Below are 18,370 nucleotides of genomic sequence, written 5' to 3'. Positions count from 1 at the left end.
GGTTTTGTGCACTAATTAGACAAAATATGTGAGAATGGAAAAACGAACAGCAGTGAAGAATTTTGTTATAGTTTTTTTCTGACAGCTTGTAAACAATCTCTCTGTCATTGAAATACAAGGATGCCGTCTTTGATAAATCTACCACAGGTAGTCAGCTTTAACAAATTCACAAGCAACAATGATCATTACTATTATGGAATATCGTAAATTATTAGGAAGTGTGAGAGGGTGTGCAGAGCTGGAAATGATATGACATGAAAGGAGTATGAGGTCATGGAGTAAACAGCTAGAGGTTTGACAACTATCTTAACATTATGTACCTAGAAAGCGATACTCTAGACTGTACAGGATTGACTGAATAGCATTTTATGTCAACTGTTTTGGATGTACTGGGATCAGTCATATTTGCAGTACATCTGATGACAGTGAGGGTAGTAAGAGCTTGTATTGACAGATCAAAGACTGGCTTCAGTCTAAATATATTTCCTTTTCTATTGCAGATGCTGTGAAAAGTTAAACTAACTGCAATTTATTTTACTCCTACTGAGGTATACCAATGAATATTGCACACAGATCAAAACATTTAATAAAACTAGTCAGCGAAGTGCTTTTGAAACACAAAAAAGTGTGATAACTGCAGCGGGTTATTTTCAAAATATAAAATATACAAGCCCCATCCACAAAGATTCTGAGTATCACAAATTAGATATTTTTTATCCATATGCTGTGAAAGTGCTGTTGAAGGTTTGGAGCTATTTGTGACATGTTCAAACAAATTTCAGGCCTGCAGCCGGTCGTCGTTCAATACCTCGCACGATATTTTAACTGGGCACCTGCCAGTCATCTTCAGGTGAACTGTCGCAGATTGGCGAAAACGTCCGCCGTTCCTCAATATATAGCGGGCTGTAACTATTCTGCGCAGGTGTTGAAAACTTGATAGATGGACCACACTGCCCGCTGGGAGCACCCTTCCTGGTGGAATAGCGGAACTCAGTCGCCCTCTGTGTTGCTGTTTGACGCGGCCATCGGCGCACTCTGTTGTCTTCGATTTGAGCAAATCGTGGAGATGATGGGATTCCATGCACTGTACAGCTGGTAGCTGCTGTCATGGTTCAACAGATTTTCCGCCAGGCGTATTTCTACGAATTCTTTAATAATGGAGTCCCAGAAAAATGTTGCTGTGGACAAAATCATTGTTCTCTCATACTTCATTGAATGTCCAGTGGAAATACAATGTTCAGCAATAGCGGACTTGCTTGGCTGCAAAAGGACGATGTTCAGTGCAGCGTTCTTTCACAGTGCGTGTGGTTTGACCTATATAAGACATGCCACATTGGCACAGTATCTTGTAAATTCCAGCCTTTCGTAGTAACAGATTGTCCTTTACTGAACCCACAAGGTCCGCAATCTTCAATGGTGGGTGGAAAACCACTTTTAGCTGAAATTTTTGTAGGATTCTTGCTATTTTAAATAAAGTGTTGCCAACAAAAGGAAGAAAAGCTAAAGATTGTTCCAGCACGTTCGCCTATTTATCCACTTCCTGCTTCTTAGTTTTAACTGTTAGTGCCCTGTTAATCTGCCAGGTAGAATACCCATTTTCGCTGAATACTGTCTTTAGATGGGTGAGTTCTTGAGGTAAGCTATCTAGATCTGAGACAGTATGAGCTCTATGAACAAGTGTTTTAAGCACACTCATGGTTTGAGACAGGTTATGGCAACTCGATGCTTGCACATACAAAACAGTATGAGAGGGCTTCCGATACACTGAATGCCCTAGAGAACCATCACTCTTCCTTCGAACCAGGACATCCAAGAAAGGCAAACAACAATCTTTCTCTATTTCCATGGTGAACCGGATGTTGTTATGAATGGAGTTGAGGTGCTGTAGAAACGCCATTTATTTGTCTTCTCCATGAGGCCACACTATGAAGGTATCATCCACATACCTCCAAAAAACTGTTGGTTTCAGGACAGCTGATTCAAGCGCTCTCTCCTCAAAACCCTTCATAAAAAGGTTGGCCACCAAGGGAGACAGGGGGCTACCCATGATGACAACGTCAGTCTGTTCAAAACATTCTTAATTAAACATAAAATAAGTTGAGGAAAGAGCGTGCCTAAACAAAGCAGTGATATCAACAGGAAACATGTTACCAATCAGTGTCAAAGAATCTGCAAGACGAACTTTAGTAAAAAGTGAGACCACATCAAAACTTACCAGAAAGTCTACACTGCTAAGATGAAGAGCCCCCAGTCTATTGGTAAAATCAGCTGAGTTTCGTATGTGACTTGCCCATGAAAGGTCTAAGCAAGGAAGCGAGATGTTTTGCTAAATCATATGTAGGAGCTCCAATGTTGCTCACTATTGGACGTAGAGGAAGATTCTCTTTATGAACCTTTGGAAGGCCGTACAGTCTTGGAGGTACACAACCATGTGGTCTTAACCTCTGGATGGTCTCTTGCGGTAAGGAGGAGGAATTTAACACTGCTGAAGTTTTTCGTTGCACACGTCCTGTAGGATCGTAATCAATCCTCCTATAGGTAGAGTCACTTAGCAGACCATACATCTTATCTTTATACACACCACGAGGTAATAAAACAGCTGGATTACCTTTGTCAGCTTTCAATACCACTACGTCAGGGTCCTCTCTCAGATTTCGTAATGCAGCCCTTTCTACAGGGGTTAAGTTACTGCGTTAAGTAGGAGCCTTCAACAGAGCACGGCAAGTTTCCCTTCTTATTTCTTCTGCAGCAACCAAAGGAGGATGTCTTACAGCTTCTTCAACACCACTCAAAAAACTTATTATTGTCGGTGCTGTAGGTGTAGGTGCAAAATTGAGTCCCTTGCTCAACACAGACAGCATAGCGTCGTCCAAATTTTTCTCCATGAGATTGGCAATGGAACGTCGTACAATTATCCCTTCTGGCGATGGCTTCTGTGGCAACAGGCGATCAAATTTTTATATCTGTCGACAATTAGCATCCCTGTGGATCCACTCGAACTTGGCCGAAGTCACTCCATCAACCCAGTCCCATGACACAGGAGAAAGATACCTTTCAACCTTTAGATGTAACTGGTAAAATTCAGCTGAAATAGCATTTAACCTTCGTCTTGTACAGCAAATCCTCTCTTTGACAATAGCATGACTAGCTTTCTAAGTAAGCTATTGCTGAAAATTGTATTTCCACTGGACATTCAATGGAGTATGAGAAAAAAATGATTTTTGTCCACAGCAACATCTTTCTGGAACTCCATTATTAAAGAATTCGTTGAAATACGCCTGGCGGAAAATCTGTTGAACCATGACAGCAGCTACCAGCTGTACAGTGCATGGAATCCCATCATCTCCATGATTAGCTCAAATCGAAGACGACAGAGTGCGCTGATGGCCGCGGCAAACAGCAACACAGAGGGCGACTGAGTTCCGCTATTCCACCAGCCTATCTACCAGCGCTTTCCCGTTTGGTAAGTCATGGAATCTCTGTTTTCAATATATTTTTCCCACGTGGAATATATATATATATATATATATATATATATATATATATATATATATATATATAGAGAGAGAGAGAGAGAGAGAGAGAGAGAGAGAGAGGGGGGGGGGGGGGGGAACATTCCACGTGGGAAAAATATATCTAAAAACAAAGATGATGTGACTTACCGAATGAAAGCGCTGGCAGGTCGATAGACACACAAACAAACACAAACACACACACAAAATTCAAGCTTTCACAACAAACTGTTGCCTTATCAGGAAAGAGGGAAGGAGAGGGAAAGATGAAAGGATGTGGGTTTTAAGGGAGAGGGTAAGGAGTCATTCCAATCCCGGGAGCGGAAAGACTTACCTTAGGGGGAAAAAAAGGACGGGTATACATACACTCGTGCACACACACACACACATATCCATCCACACATATACAGACACAAGCAGACATATTTAAAGACCAAATATATATAAACACGAAATTCAAGCTTTCGCAACAAACTGTTGCCTCATCAGGAAAGAGGGAAGGAAGAGGGAAGAAAATGTCTGCTTGTGTCTGTGTATGTGCGGATGGATATGTGTGTGTGCGAGTGTATACCTGTCCTTTTTTCCTCCTAAGGTAAGTCTTTCTGCTCCCAGGATTGGAATGACTCCTTACCCTCTCCCTTAAAACCCACATTCTTTCGTCTTTCCCTCTCCTGATGAGGCAACAGTTTGTTGCGAAAGCTTGAATTTCGGGTGTATGTTTGTGTTTCTATCGACCTGCCAGCACTTTCGTTCGGTAAGTCACATCATCTTTGTTTTTAGATATATTTTTCCCATGTGGATAGTTTCCCTCTATTATATAAGATGATGTGACTTACCGAACGAAAGTGCTGGCAGGTCAATAGACACACAAACAAACACAAACACACACACAAAATTCAAGCTTTCGCAACAAACTGTTGCCTCATCAGGAAAGAGGAAGGAGAGGGAAAGACGAAAGGATGTGGGTTTTAAGGGAGAGGGTAAGGAGTCATTCCAATCCCGGGAGCGGAAAGACTTACCTTAGGGGGAAAAAAGGACAGGTTTACACTTGCGCGCGCGCGCGCACACACACACACACACACACACACACACACACACACACACACACACACATATATCCATCCACACATACACAGACACAAGCAGACATTTGTAAAGGCAAAGAGTTTGGGCAGAGATGTCAGTCGAGGCGGAAGAACAGAGGCAAAGATGTTGTTGAATGACAGGTGAGGTATGAGCGGCGGCAACTTGAAATTAGCGGAGACTGAGGCCTGTTGGGTAACGAGAAGAGAGGATATACTGAAGGGTAAGTTCCCATCTCCGGAGTTCTGACAGGTTGGTGTTAGTGGGAAGTATCCAGATAACCCGGATGGTGTAACACTGTGCCAAGATGTGCTGGCCGTGCACCAAGGCATGTTTAGCCACAGGGTGATCCTCATTACCAACAAACACTGTCCACCTGTGTCCATTCATGCGAATGGACAGTTTGTTGCTGGTCATTCCCACATAGAAAGCTTCACAGTGTAGGCAGGTCAGTTGGTAAATCACGTGGGTGCTTTCACGTGTGGCTCTGCCTTTGATCGTGTACACCTTCCGGGTTACAGGACTGGAGTAGGTGGTGGTGGGAGGGTGCATGGGACAGGTTTTACACCGGGGGCGGTAACAAGGGTAGGAGCCAGAGGGTACGGAAGGTGGTTTGGGGATTTCGTAGGGATGAAGCAAGAGTTACGAAGGTTAGGTGGACGGCGGAAAGACACTCTTGGTGGAGTGGGGAGGATTTCATGAAGGATGGATCTCATTTCAAGGCAGGATTTGAGGAAGTCGTATCCCTGCTGGAAAGCCACATTCAGAGTCTGATCCGGTCCCGGAAAGTATCCTGTCACAAGTGGGGCACTTTTGGGGTTCTTCTGTGGGAGGTTCTGGGTTTGAGGAGATGAGGAAGTGGCTCTCGTTATTTGCTTCTGTACCAGGTCGGGAGGGTAGTTGCAGGATGCGAAAGCTGTTTTCAGGTTGTAGATCAACACCTTCAACCCATTACATGCAGTCCCCCATCCAAAGACACCAACCACTTTTTCGAACGCCTGGAATCCTTACCCAATCTGTTACCCCCGGAAACCATCCTTGTAACCATTGATGCCACTTCCTTATACACAAATATTCCGCATGTCCAGGGCCTCGCTGCGATGGAGCATTTCCTTTCACGCCGATCACCTGACACCCTACCTAAAACCTCTTTCCTCATTACCTTAGCCAGCTTCATCCTAACCCACAACTTCTTCACTTTCGAAAGCCAGATATACCAACAATTAAAGGGAACAGCCATGGGTACCAGGATGGCCCCCTCGTACGCCAACCTATTTATGGGTCGCTTAGAGGAAGCCTTCTTGGTTACCCAGGCCTGCCAACCCAAAGTTTGGTACAGATTTATTGATGACATCTTCATGATCGGGACTCACAGTGAAGAAGAACTCCAGAATTTCCTCTCCAACCTCAACTCCTTTGGTTCCATCAGATTCACCTGGTCCTACTCCAAATCCCATGCCACTTTCATTGACGTTGACCTCCATCTGTCCAATGGCCAGCTTCACACGTCCGTCCACATCAAACCCACCAACAAGCAACAGTACCTCCATTATGACAGCTGCCACCCATTCCACATCAAACGGTTCCTTCCCTACAGCCTAGGTCTTCGTGGAAAACGAATCTGCTCCAGTCTGGAATCCCTGAACCATTACACCAACAACCTGAAAACAGCTTTCGCATCCCGCAACTACCCTCCCGAACTGGTACAGAAGCAAATAACGAGAGCCACTTCCTCATCTCCTCAAACCCAGAACCTCCCACAGAAGAACCCCAAAAGTGCCCAACTTGTGACAGGATACTTTCCGGGACCGGATCAGACTCTGAATGTGGCTCTCCAGCAGGGATACAACTTCCTCAAATCCTGCCCTGAAATGAGATCCATCCTTCATGAAATCCTCCCCACTCCACCAAGGGTGTCTTTCCGCCATCCACCTAACCTTCGTAACCTCTTGCTTCATCCCTATGAAATCCCCAGACCACCTTCCCTACCCTCTGGCTCCTACCTTTGTAACCGCCCCCGGTGTAAAACCTGTCCCATGCACCCTCCCACCACCACCTACTCCCGTCCTGTAACCCGGAAGGTGTACACGATCAAAGGCAGAGCCACGTGTGAAAGCACCCACATGATTTACCAACTGACCTGCCTACACTGTGAAGCTTTCTATGTGGGAATGACCAGCAACAAACTGTCCATTCGCTTGAATGGACACAGGCAGACAGTGTTTGTTGGTAATGAGGATCACCCTGTGGCTAAACATGCCTTGGTGCACGGCCAGCACATCTTGGCACAGTGTTACACCGTCCGGGTTATCTGGATACTTCCCACTAACACCAACCTGTCAGAACTCCGGAGATGGGAACTTACCCTTCAGTATATCCTCTCTTCTCGTTACCCACCAGGCCTCAGTCTCCGCTAATTTCAAGTTGCCGCCACTCATACCTCACCTGTCATTCAACAACATCTTTGCCTCTGTTCTTCCGCCTCGACTGACATCTCTGCCCAAACTCTTTGCCTTTACAAATGTCTGCTTGTGTCTGTGTATGTGCGGATGGATATGTATGTGTGTATGAGTGTACACCCGTCCTTTTTTCCCCCTAAGGTAAGTCTTTCCGCTCCCGGGATTAGAATGACTCCTTACCCTCTCCTTTAAAACCCACATCCTTTCGTCTTTCCCTCTCCTTCCCTCTTTCCTGATGAAGCAACCATTGGTTGCAAAAGCTAGAATTTTGTCTGTATATTTGTGTTTGTTTGTGTGTCTATCGACGTGCCAGCGCTTTCGTTTGGTAAGTCACATCATCTTTGTTTTTAGATATATTTTTCCCACGTGGAATGTTTCCCTCTATTATATTCATATCTTTGTATATATATATATATATAATTCCAGTGCTTCTGTTGCAGTCAGCTATCAAACACGAATTTGGAGGGAAAAATTCACTAAGGAGGGAAGAACGTAATAAATCAAACAGTGCCTGTAGCCACAGCGCCATGTTCTCAGTAATTATTACCTTAGTCAATTTCCCATGCCGACGCAGTATTGTCAGCCATGAGCCACTTCAGCGCTCCACGCTACTTCTGCAAAGTAACGATCAAATCCTTGGACACTGACCACACTCCGAAAAGCTTCTGCATGATGGAAGCATGAGGCAGTGCTACATCTTCTGCATTATCGGCTTCCAGAAAGCAATATTTATACACCACCCCTCAGGGGCAGCCAATCATTATCAGAGAGCTGGGCTATGTCATGAAACCAACCCTGTGTCACACTTTGCTGTGAAGATAACAATGTTTCTATGATACTGCAACTAACATTTGTCATTGCAGCTCAAACCCTGGATTGCTGCCCGGCTACCTAGGCACTTGGCAGCCCTGAGCTATGCTGCCACCAGGATCCAGCCACCTTCCCATTCCACAGTCTGAACTATGGTGCCCCCAGCCCTGTGCCACCAGAGCCTGATACAGCCAACTATAGCCGTCAATCCTCTGGTGTGGAGTTTGAGGCATGTCCTACTGTCACTTTATTGTTCCCCAGGAACAACAGCAGATGCCATGGCCAGGTCTGCTATAGGCCCAATAACGCGAGACGTTCATGGGGCCAGACGCAGCAACAGTGGGCACTCAGTATTTGCTGCTGCTGACAAGGACAGAACTGCACTGACAACCGAACTGCAAGACACTGCGGCGGCACATTTTCTGCACTTTCCAAGATCCCCAGAGATCACGATCCATAGGTAAGAAGACTGAATGACTGTAAAAAATAAACGATGAAGGGCTTTTGTATCCGTGGAGTGCCTTCTTTCAGTGCACTCACATTTGTTTCTGATAGAGAATCTCTCGCCCACTCAAAGTGAACCTGAAACTCTATTGTCGAAAATTTATTTCATTCCTCAGCAGTGTGTGTGCTGTTTCTGAAACTTGTGGGCAGAACAAAACTGTGTGTTGGATCGGGAATCAAACCCAGACTACTATCTTTCATGGGCAATGCTGACTGAGCTATCTACTTGTGACACATGATCACCCTTCACAGCTTCACTTTTAACAGTACCCCTGCACAGTGAAAGATTCATTTTGGAAACAATCCCTTGAGCTGTGGCTAAGTCATTTCTCTGGCACACCCTTTCTTCCAGCAATGCTAATCCAGCAAGGTACGCATGAGAGCTTCTGTGAAATTGAGTAGGTACGACAAACATACCGGCAAAAGTGAAGTGGTGAGTGTAGGTTGTGAAGCTGTGGGTGCAGATTGTGATAAACAACTGGACAGCTCAGTCAGTAAGAGCACTGCTAATGAAAGGTAAGGTTCTGAGTCTAAGTCCACAAAATTTCAACAGTGATGTTGCATTCTGATTCAAAGTTGGACTACAATTCTATGAATAGCCTTGATGAATGCACAGCTGGATGGAAAAACACTGAAGAAAATTATCATTATTGAAATTTCGTTTGAGTGTGGCATAGTAGTTCGTCAATGCTACAAATTATTAAATAAACTCACTCATTGTCCAAGTTCTCAAAAAGTCTATGGCAGATTTTGCTATTACAACTGATGTTAGGCAAAGTGCCAATCTGACATTGATATTTTTGGTTACTATAGTATGCAAATATATGGTATATTTTAAGAATAAAATTCTCTTAATAAATGCTGACCAGAGTATTCTACTGTGCAATATTTGTTCCTTGGTCAAGAATAAGTCAAAATAATTCCCGGCACATTGGGGCAGGAGTAGCAAAGGAAACCTTTATTCATGTCAGAGCATATCACATTATTTGTAGAGCTTAAAATTTTCCTCAAAAATGTCATTAATTTGCAATACACTGGATACAGACTGACTGCTTCTGCTACATGCATTCAAGCATTTACCAATGTGTCTACAAAGAACAAATTAACTACACAAACAAGAAGCCATGTAACAGCATCCACTAACCCTAACAGGAAAACATTGTTCCTGGCAGTTGGCCATTAGACGTTCAATCATTTTTATGCTTAAAATCAGCAATAGTGTATGATAAGCCTCACCCTTTGACTGTGTTAGGCCAACAATGTTTTAAGACTAGAAATGCCAGTTCCAACATTCAAACAAGATGGCTGAAGTAACAGCTTCTTTCATTTTAATTTTCAATGTGAAAATACATTTTACCTAGAAGAACACTAATGAAAGAAGAAAGAAAACTACAAACAATTTATAACTACTGAGTGATTAAAATTGTGTGTCAGGGAAGGAATCAAACACAGAGGGTTCTTTTTACCCCTCCTATTAGTATCCCAGCATCTCTGGTAACTATAAGGTTGTCTCTCTCCTCCGCCATCTATTCAACAATCATGCCATTGTCAGTTGTTTACATGAGTAGCCTCATCTCGCGTCAGGAACTCCATGAGATCGTTTGCAGATGATGTTAACATCTTATATCTAAGAAGATTGGAAAGCCAGAAGACTGTAGACAGATGGGAAAAAACTGACTAGATTCAAGTAGGACTTGTGTACTGGGGGTTCCGTACGAACTTAATTACGTGTATAGACAGTTCATCCATTCCAGGATTGAGGATCTCAACCATTTCTGCCTATTAACAACATTGATAATGGCCAGATATCGGTCCCATGGATTCCAAGATTTTTGAGAATATTTTAGTTTTAATAATGTAAATGTGACAAAGTCATGCAGGAGGCAAGTGGTCATTGTAATAATAACCAGTAGTTCTCCATTCAGGCTGACTGGGCCACAATGTAAAAGTCAAACATCAGGCAAGGAATGACTTTATTGCTCATATGAAGTGTTTCAGGATTTATCTGACATCAGATATCCGGGAGCAATAATATATGTAGATATAGCATTTGAAGCTGCATGTGAAATGAACATACACAAAATTTGAAATGCCATACCTACATTCAGTAATCACTCCTGGATATCTGATGATAGATAAATTCCGAAATACCTCAGTATGAGACATAATTTTCAACTTGATCCATCTAATCATTCCTGAGAGAAAGGGGTGTTCACAGATAGACAGTCAGTCAGTCTGATAATAAATGTTTCATGTGATATAATTACAAATTCACAAATTTCAGACTTTTTTCCTTTGCTTGTAGTGTGAAACCTCTCTTCTTTCCAAATTTCATGATTCTATGTCATGGGTACATACCCTATAGGTTTCGAGGAGTGGGTTTGTGAATATCAAAATATGTGACATAAAATGGCCATATATTTTGACTGTATTAAACTTAGAAGCTTCAAAGTTTTACATCGCCAAGGGACTGTAGGCTTTAGTATCTGACTAAATTTCATCAAGATATGTGTACACATTCCTGAGAAAAAGGGTTCTCGACAGACAGATGGACAAAGGTTTACGTTTCTACAAACTGAGGTTCGGAACTCTAAAGACCTGAAAATTATTAATTTGTAATTACATCACACAAAAAATATTTGTTTTTCACTTGTTACCTGACTTCGAACTTGAAATTAAAACAGTCTTGAAAGCCTTGGAATCCCTGGGACCAATATCTTGCCAGTATCAATGTAGATACAGTAACAGGCAAAAATCTCAGAGATCTTCGATTCCCAGAATGGATGAACTGTCTATATACATAATTGAGTTGTGAGTCCTACTCACACTTGGCAACTCTTTTTTTTCCTTAACTTGTACTGCAAAACCCTGCTTCTAGCCAAATTACATGATTCTATGTCAACGGCAAGCACACTATAGTTTTATGAGTGAGTTCACTGATATCAAAATATGTGACATAAATGGCCATACTTTTTGCTGCAGTGACTTAGAAGCTAATATTTATTATACTGGCAAAGGCCTATGTTTCTTAGTACACTACTGGCCATTAGAATTGCTACACCAAGAAAAAATGGAGATGATAAAACGGGTATTCATTGGACAAATATATTATACTAGAACTGGCATGTGATTACATTTTCATCCAATTTGGGTGCATAGATCCTGAGAAATCAGTACCCAGAACAACCACCTCTGGCCATAATAACGGCCTTGATACACCTGGGCATTGAGTCAAACAGAGCTTGTATGACGTGTACAGGTACAGCTGCCCATGCAGCTTCAACACAATACCACAGTTCATCAAGAGTAGTGACTGGCATATTGAGACGAGCCAGTTGCTCGGCCACCATTGACCAGATATTTTCAATAGGTGAGAGATCCGGAGAATGTGCTGGCCAGGGCAGCAGCTGAACATTTTCTGTATCCAGAAAGGCCCATACAGGACCTGCAACATGCGGTTGTGCATTATCCTGCTGAAATGTAGGGTTTCGCAGGGATCGAATGGAGGGTATAGCCACGGGTCGTAACACATCTGAAATGTAACGTCCACTGTTCAAAGTGCCCTCAATGCGAACAAGAGGTGACCGAGATGTGTAACCCCAATGGCACCCCATACCATCACGCCGGGTGATACGCCAGTATGGCGATGACGAATACACGCTTCCAATGTGCGTTCACCGCGATGTCGCCAAACACGGATGCAACCATCATGATGCTGTAAACAGAACCTGGATTCATCCGAAAAAATGACGTTTTACCATTCGTGCACCCAGGTTCATCGTTGAGGGCACCATCGCAGGTGCTCCTGTCTGTGATGCAGTGTCAAGGGTAACTGCAGCCATGGTCTCTGAGCTGATAGGCTATGCTGGTGCAAACGTCGTCAAACTGTTCATGCAGATGGTTGTTGTCTTGCAAACGTCCCCATCTGGTGACTCTGGGATCGAGGCGTGGCTGCACGATCCGTTACAGCCGTGCGGACAGGATGCCTGTCATCTCGACTGCTAATGATATGAGGCCATTGGGATCCAGCATGGCATTTCGTTTTACCCTCCTGAACCCACTGATTCCATATTCTGCTAACAGTCATTGGATCTCGACCAACGCGAGCAGCAATGTCGTGATACGATAAACTGCAACCGCGATAGGCTACCATCCGACCTTTATCAAAGTCGGAAATGTGATGGTACGCATTTCTCCTCCTTACGCAAGGCATCACAACGTTTCACCAGGCAATGCCGGTCAACTGCTGTTTGTGTATTAGAAATCGGTTGGAAACTTTCCTCATGTCAGCACGTTGTAGGTGTCGCCACCGGCGCCAATCTTATGTGAATGCTCTGTAAAGCTTATTAATTTGCGTATCACAGCATCTTCTTCCTGTCAGTTAAATTTCGCGTCTGTAGCATGTCATCTTCATGGTGTAGCAATTTTAATGGGCAGTAGTGTATGTGACATGAATTTCAACTTCATACAACTACCCATTCCTGAGAAAAAGGTGTCTCAACAGACAGGTGAAAATGCGGAGAATCAGAAAAGACATGACTTCCTCTTTCTTGGCTCTACAGTTCATGATGAGCTTTGGCTTCTTCTACAATTTCCTTCCATTTCTCTCAGTCCTTTGCCAATACTCTCCAGTTTCTTTAGTCCATCATCCTAAGATCTTCGATTACTCCATCTTTCCATCTGGCTCTTGGTCGACCACATCCTCTCTGCCCTCCTGCTTTTCCTTGTAATATTCTTTTTGGTACTTCTGTATCATTCATGCGAGCCACATGTCCCGCCCACCTCAGTCTGGATGATTTCACTATCCTTTTGATGGGTTGGTCTTTGTATATGATAAACAACTCATGGTTGTATCTCCTCCTCCATCTTCCTCTTTCACAGATTGGGCCGATAATTTGTTTAAGTACCTTTCTTTCAAATGCATCCAGTGTTTCAATATCTTTAGTTGTTAATGTCCAGGCTTCAGAGGCATATGCAAGCACTGGTCGTATAAGTGATTTATACCTAGTTAATTTTGTGGTATGAGTCAGGAGCCTTAACACATTCCGGTCGTTGCCCGTAGAAACTACGAGCGCGCATTTATTGCCGTAACAGTCGGCGCTCGGAGATTCTCCGAGCGCCGCCTTCTCGATTATTATTTCAGGTTGCGGCGCATTATATCCGTGCAGTGACATCTGGAGTTGAGTGTTTCGGTCTTGTAGTACATCGGACGACCGCTAGATGGTGTTCCTGCATCCTCTAAGCGGTATGTCACTCAAAAAAGGCGCCAAAACAATTCCCGCGCATTCACTCTTGCAGTGTGCTTATGTAGTTGTCTTTATCGCAAACGTTTGTCGTAAAATGGGGGACAGTTTGACTGAAGAGGAAATTCTGAGGCTGCTGGAAGAATCTGGATCTGAAATTGACGATGATGGATTTCAAACTGAAAATAGTTCTTCTGAAATAGATGGTAATTATAATGGTCAGTCATTGTGTTTACGAATCACAATTATAATCTCGGCAGTTTCACTGACTTATGTCATTTATTTCGAAGGTAACAACGAGTGGTCCGAAAATGAAAATGAGCCATCAGACGTATTAGAAGAGTGTGAAGCTCCCATTCAAAAAGGCAGAGGCAGAATACAACAACAGCAGTCCCAAAACAACGTTGTTGAATGGGTAAATGACGATGTCCTACAACAATTACCGCTCTTTGAAGGCGTAAGTAATGTCTTGGCACCTTTGAGCGCCGAAAGCACTGAATTTGACTGTTGGAGCGTCTTTATTGACGCAAATGTCATCAAAAATATAAAGACAGAAACAAATCGCTATGCTGCAGCAACAATTTCCAAATTGCGGATGCAAAATAAAATAACTTCCAGGTCGCTTTGGGCCAATTGGTCTGCTGTGAAGCTACATGAGATGTATCAGTTTTTTGCTATAATTATTCACATGTGCCTTGTACACAAACCAAATATTACGGACTATTGGAGCAATGACCTAATGCTAGATTCCTCCTTACCTGCAAAAATCATGAAAAGAGACAGATTTAGGTCAATTTACTTTATGCTTCACGTAAATAACAACGACAATTATGTACGAAGGGGTCAACCAAACCATGATCCTATACACAAAATCCGACCTTTTTTTGATAACTTTGTACTGAAAAGCAAGAACAGTTTTTCTCCTGGTGAGAATCTCACAGTTGATGAAGGTTTATGTCCATTCAGAGGGAGAATTCGATTTCGAGCATATATCAAGAACAAACCGAGCAGGTATGGTATAAAATTTTTCATTCTAAGTGATTCAGCAACAGGATATGTTTTGAACTGTGAAGTGTACACCGGTGCAGGTGAAAAAGACAACAGTGCAGATTCAGTGGTGCTACGTTTGTGCAACAGTTATCTACGTAAGGGTCATACATTGTACATGGACCGCTTTTATACTTCTGTAAAATTATTTGAAAAGTTGTTTGATGAGGGCACATCTGCTGTTGGCACAGTAATGAGAAACAGAAGAGGCCTACCACAGGAATTCAAACAGAATAAACTAAGAAGAGGTGAAATCGTATTCAAGAGAAAAAATTCCATGCTAGCACTTCACTGGAAAGATACTAGGGATGTGTTTGCCCTTTCTACCAAACATAGAATGACAAGTAGTGTTACTAAGACAAAATCCAAGGCTGGAATGGTAGAAAAACTGAAGCCTGATCTCATACTTGATTATAATAAAAATAAAACTGGTGTTGATCATGGAGATCAGCTGGTGACCTACTATTATTTTCAACGACGAACAATGAAATGGTGGAAAAAGGTATTTTTTCATGTATATATGATGTGCATGGTCAATTCTTACATTCTGTACAAGAAACTTCGGCCTGTCTCTCACAAACGAACCAGCTTGTTTACTTTTATGGTGAACCTGGGAAAACAAATACTGGAGAAATCCGGCGAAGTTTTCAACGAAAATGAAAAGCAGGGTTCAGCAGCAAACAGGCTAACAGCAAGGCATTTCCCCACTCACGTCCCATCGACAACAAGCAAGAAATATGCATCAAGATATTGCATTGTTTGCTCTGAGAAGGGCGCACGGAGTACTGGCAAACGAGTGAGAAGGGAGACGAGATGGTGGTGTGAAGAATGTAATGTAGGATTGTGTCTACCTGACTGTTTCAAGCAATATCACACAAAGACAAATTTTACTCAATGAAAAGAGTTGTAAAAATTCAATGAAATAATTTTGTACATTTATTTTATAATAAATTCTGATTTCTTGCAATTTCAAACTTTTTTTCTACCTCTGAATCATCTAATTTTCAAAATATAATAATTCTGTAAATATATGATATCTTACAAAAAACTTTAAACAAATGTTTAGATATAGGATGATAACACACACATCAGTTAAAAGGTTTTGCTTTCCTTCATTACCTTTTGGTCAGGAGCCATGTAAAAAAGGCGCAAAAGTCTACGACTTCTGAGGGATTGCAGTAGTATCTGTGGCCCGACTGCAATGTGTTAAAGGATAGAAGTCTTGTTAGGGCAAAATAGGATTTGTTGGCTAGTATTAATCTCTGCTTAATTTCATAGGAGGTATCATTTAGATGTGTAACTGTCAAGCACAGGTACTTCAAATGTTCAACTCTCTCAAATGTATAATTGCCCATTGTTATTGCATTTGGCATATTTTCTCTATGTGCTTTTCCAGCTGCCATATATTTTGTTTTTTGTTCATTAATAATTAACCCCATGTTCCTACTGGCCTGTTCAAGAGCTGTAAACGTCTCTTCCATTGCTTTTTGGGTTCTTGCTATTATATCTATGTCATCTGCGTAGGCCAGTATCTGCAATGATTTATAGAAGATCGTTCCCCTATTCAGAAGGTTTGCGTTTCTCATCACCTTCTCCAGGGCGGCATTAAAGAGAAGGCATGCCAATGCATCTCCTTGTTGCACTCCATTTTTAATACTCAATGTATTGGACATCATTCCTCCTATTCTTACACTACCTTGTGTTTCGCTCATTGTCATTCTCACCAGCCTTACCAACTTTCTAGAGATTCTCAGTTCATCTAGAGCTTGATATAACTGCTCTCTATTTATGCTATCGTAAGCTGCTTTGAAATCTATAAAGAGGTGATGTGTGCCAACTCCGTATTCATTTGTTTTTTTCAGGATTTGTCTTAAGGTGAATATTTGATCTATAGTTGACTTCCCAGGAAGGAAGCCGCATTGGTACGGCCCCGTCTCCCTCCGTATGATTGGAAGTATTCTGTCGAATAGTATATTAGAGAGTATTTTATATACCAAATTAAGTAGTGTGATCCCTCTGTAACTGCCACACTCCATCTTATCTCCTTTCTTATACACGGGACATATGATACCGTTTTACATTGTTGGGGCATTTTCTCCTCTTCCCATATTCTAGTGACCATTTTCAGAAGGCTTTGTTCTAGCTCTCTGCCTCCTTGCTTAAACAGTTCTGCTGGAATACCATCTGTCCCTGCCGCCTTGTCGTTTTTCAATTTCTTCATGGCAGTTTCCACTTCTTCTATATTTGGTGCGGTAGTGTTGTTGTCTGGGTCCTCTTCCCCATTCGTGTCTGTTGGGTTCTCTGGTATAGTTATTCTAGGATTGAGAAGACTATCAAAATACCTGCGCCATCTTTCGCATATTCCCTTCCCTTCACTTATTATATTCCCTGTCTCATCTTTTATTAAGCTTTTTTGCTACCAAAAGGCTTCCACGCCGCATTCACACCTCTATAGAATTTTCTTATTTCATTTTTGCTTCTCATGAGCTCCATTTCTTTGACACTTGCTTTCATCCATTCTCTCTTTTTTCTTTGGTGAGTCCTCTTTTCAATCCTCCGTTTTTCTTTGTATTCTTCTACTATCCTCCTCATATAGTATGATCGCAGTGTCCTTCTACATGCTTTGTTCTTTTCTTCATTTACTATTTCGCATTCAGTATCAAACCATGATGGTCTTACTTGTCTTGTCCCAATTCCAACTATCTCTCTTGTCGATGTCTCCACCGCCGTTTTTATCGCTTCCCACTGATCTTAAATATTGTTATATTCTCCAGCATTTTCCAGAATCCGAGTTATCTTCTCCTGATACTGTTCTCTAACTTCCACTGATTCTATAAAGTTGTTATATTTCTGTGCCCTGGGTCGGTCTCCTTCCTCTGCGTTAGATATCCTTGCCCTCACCCGTGTCCATACCAGAAAATGATCTGTATCTATGTTTGGGCCTCTGAGAGTCCTCATGTCCAATAGGTCCGATTTGTGTCTCAGATCTATCAACACATGGTCAATCTGGTTTACTGTGTTTCCATCTGGCGAGTTCCACGTTCCCTTACGTATTTCGTTATGTGGGAACAGTGTTGATCCTATTACCATATTTCTAAATGCTGCGAACAGTATAAGCCTTGTTCCGTTCTCATTACTTGTTGCGTGTTTGCTGTGGGGGCCAGTTATTGGTCTATAAATCTGTTCTTTCCCCACCTGAGCATTTAGGTCTCCGGCTATTATTTTAATATCATGCCCTGGGTACTCATCGTATACTCTTTCCAAAAATTCATACAATAATTCTTTCTCTTCTTCTTCGGATTCTTCTGTTGGTGCATGGGCATTAATTATGGAGTAGTAAAAGAATTTCTCCTTTATTTTGATGTTGATAATCTTGGATAAATGGGTGTAAACCCTATTACCAAATGCTTTAATTGATGGTGTACAACAAGTCCTGTCCCTAGCTGGTAATTTCTTTCACTGCAGCTATAGAATATATTCACCTCTTTCTTTTCTAAAACTCCACTCCCTGTCCATCTAATTTCTTATAGTGCTATTATACTTTGCTTCAGATTCATTATTTGATCCAGCATTACTTTCAGTGCTCCTGGTCGATATAGGGATCTCACATTCCAAGTACCAATATACAGATCTGATCTATGCCTTATATTTCTCTTCTTCCTAATATTCCCTCCATCATTTACTTGTATTCCATCCTCTTTGTCCTTTTCCA

At 42.2% G+C, this 18,370-nt stretch overlaps 1 protein-coding gene across 1 annotated transcript in view; it reads right to left on the bottom strand.

The window, feature by feature from the left end:
• LOC126195452 (KAT8 regulatory NSL complex subunit 3) overlaps positions 1–18,370 on the bottom strand; it is a 172,051-nt gene that overhangs the window by 68,218 nt on the left and 85,463 nt on the right. The window lies entirely within an intron of this gene.

Source organism: Schistocerca nitens, chromosome 1, assembly GCF_023898315.1.
Source record: "Schistocerca nitens isolate TAMUIC-IGC-003100 chromosome 1, iqSchNite1.1, whole genome shotgun sequence".
Classification (NCBI taxonomy): Eukaryota; Metazoa; Arthropoda; class Insecta; order Orthoptera; family Acrididae; genus Schistocerca; species Schistocerca nitens.
Note: the sequence above shows the minus strand (reverse complement) of the source record. Positions and strands in the feature narration are given on the sequence as shown.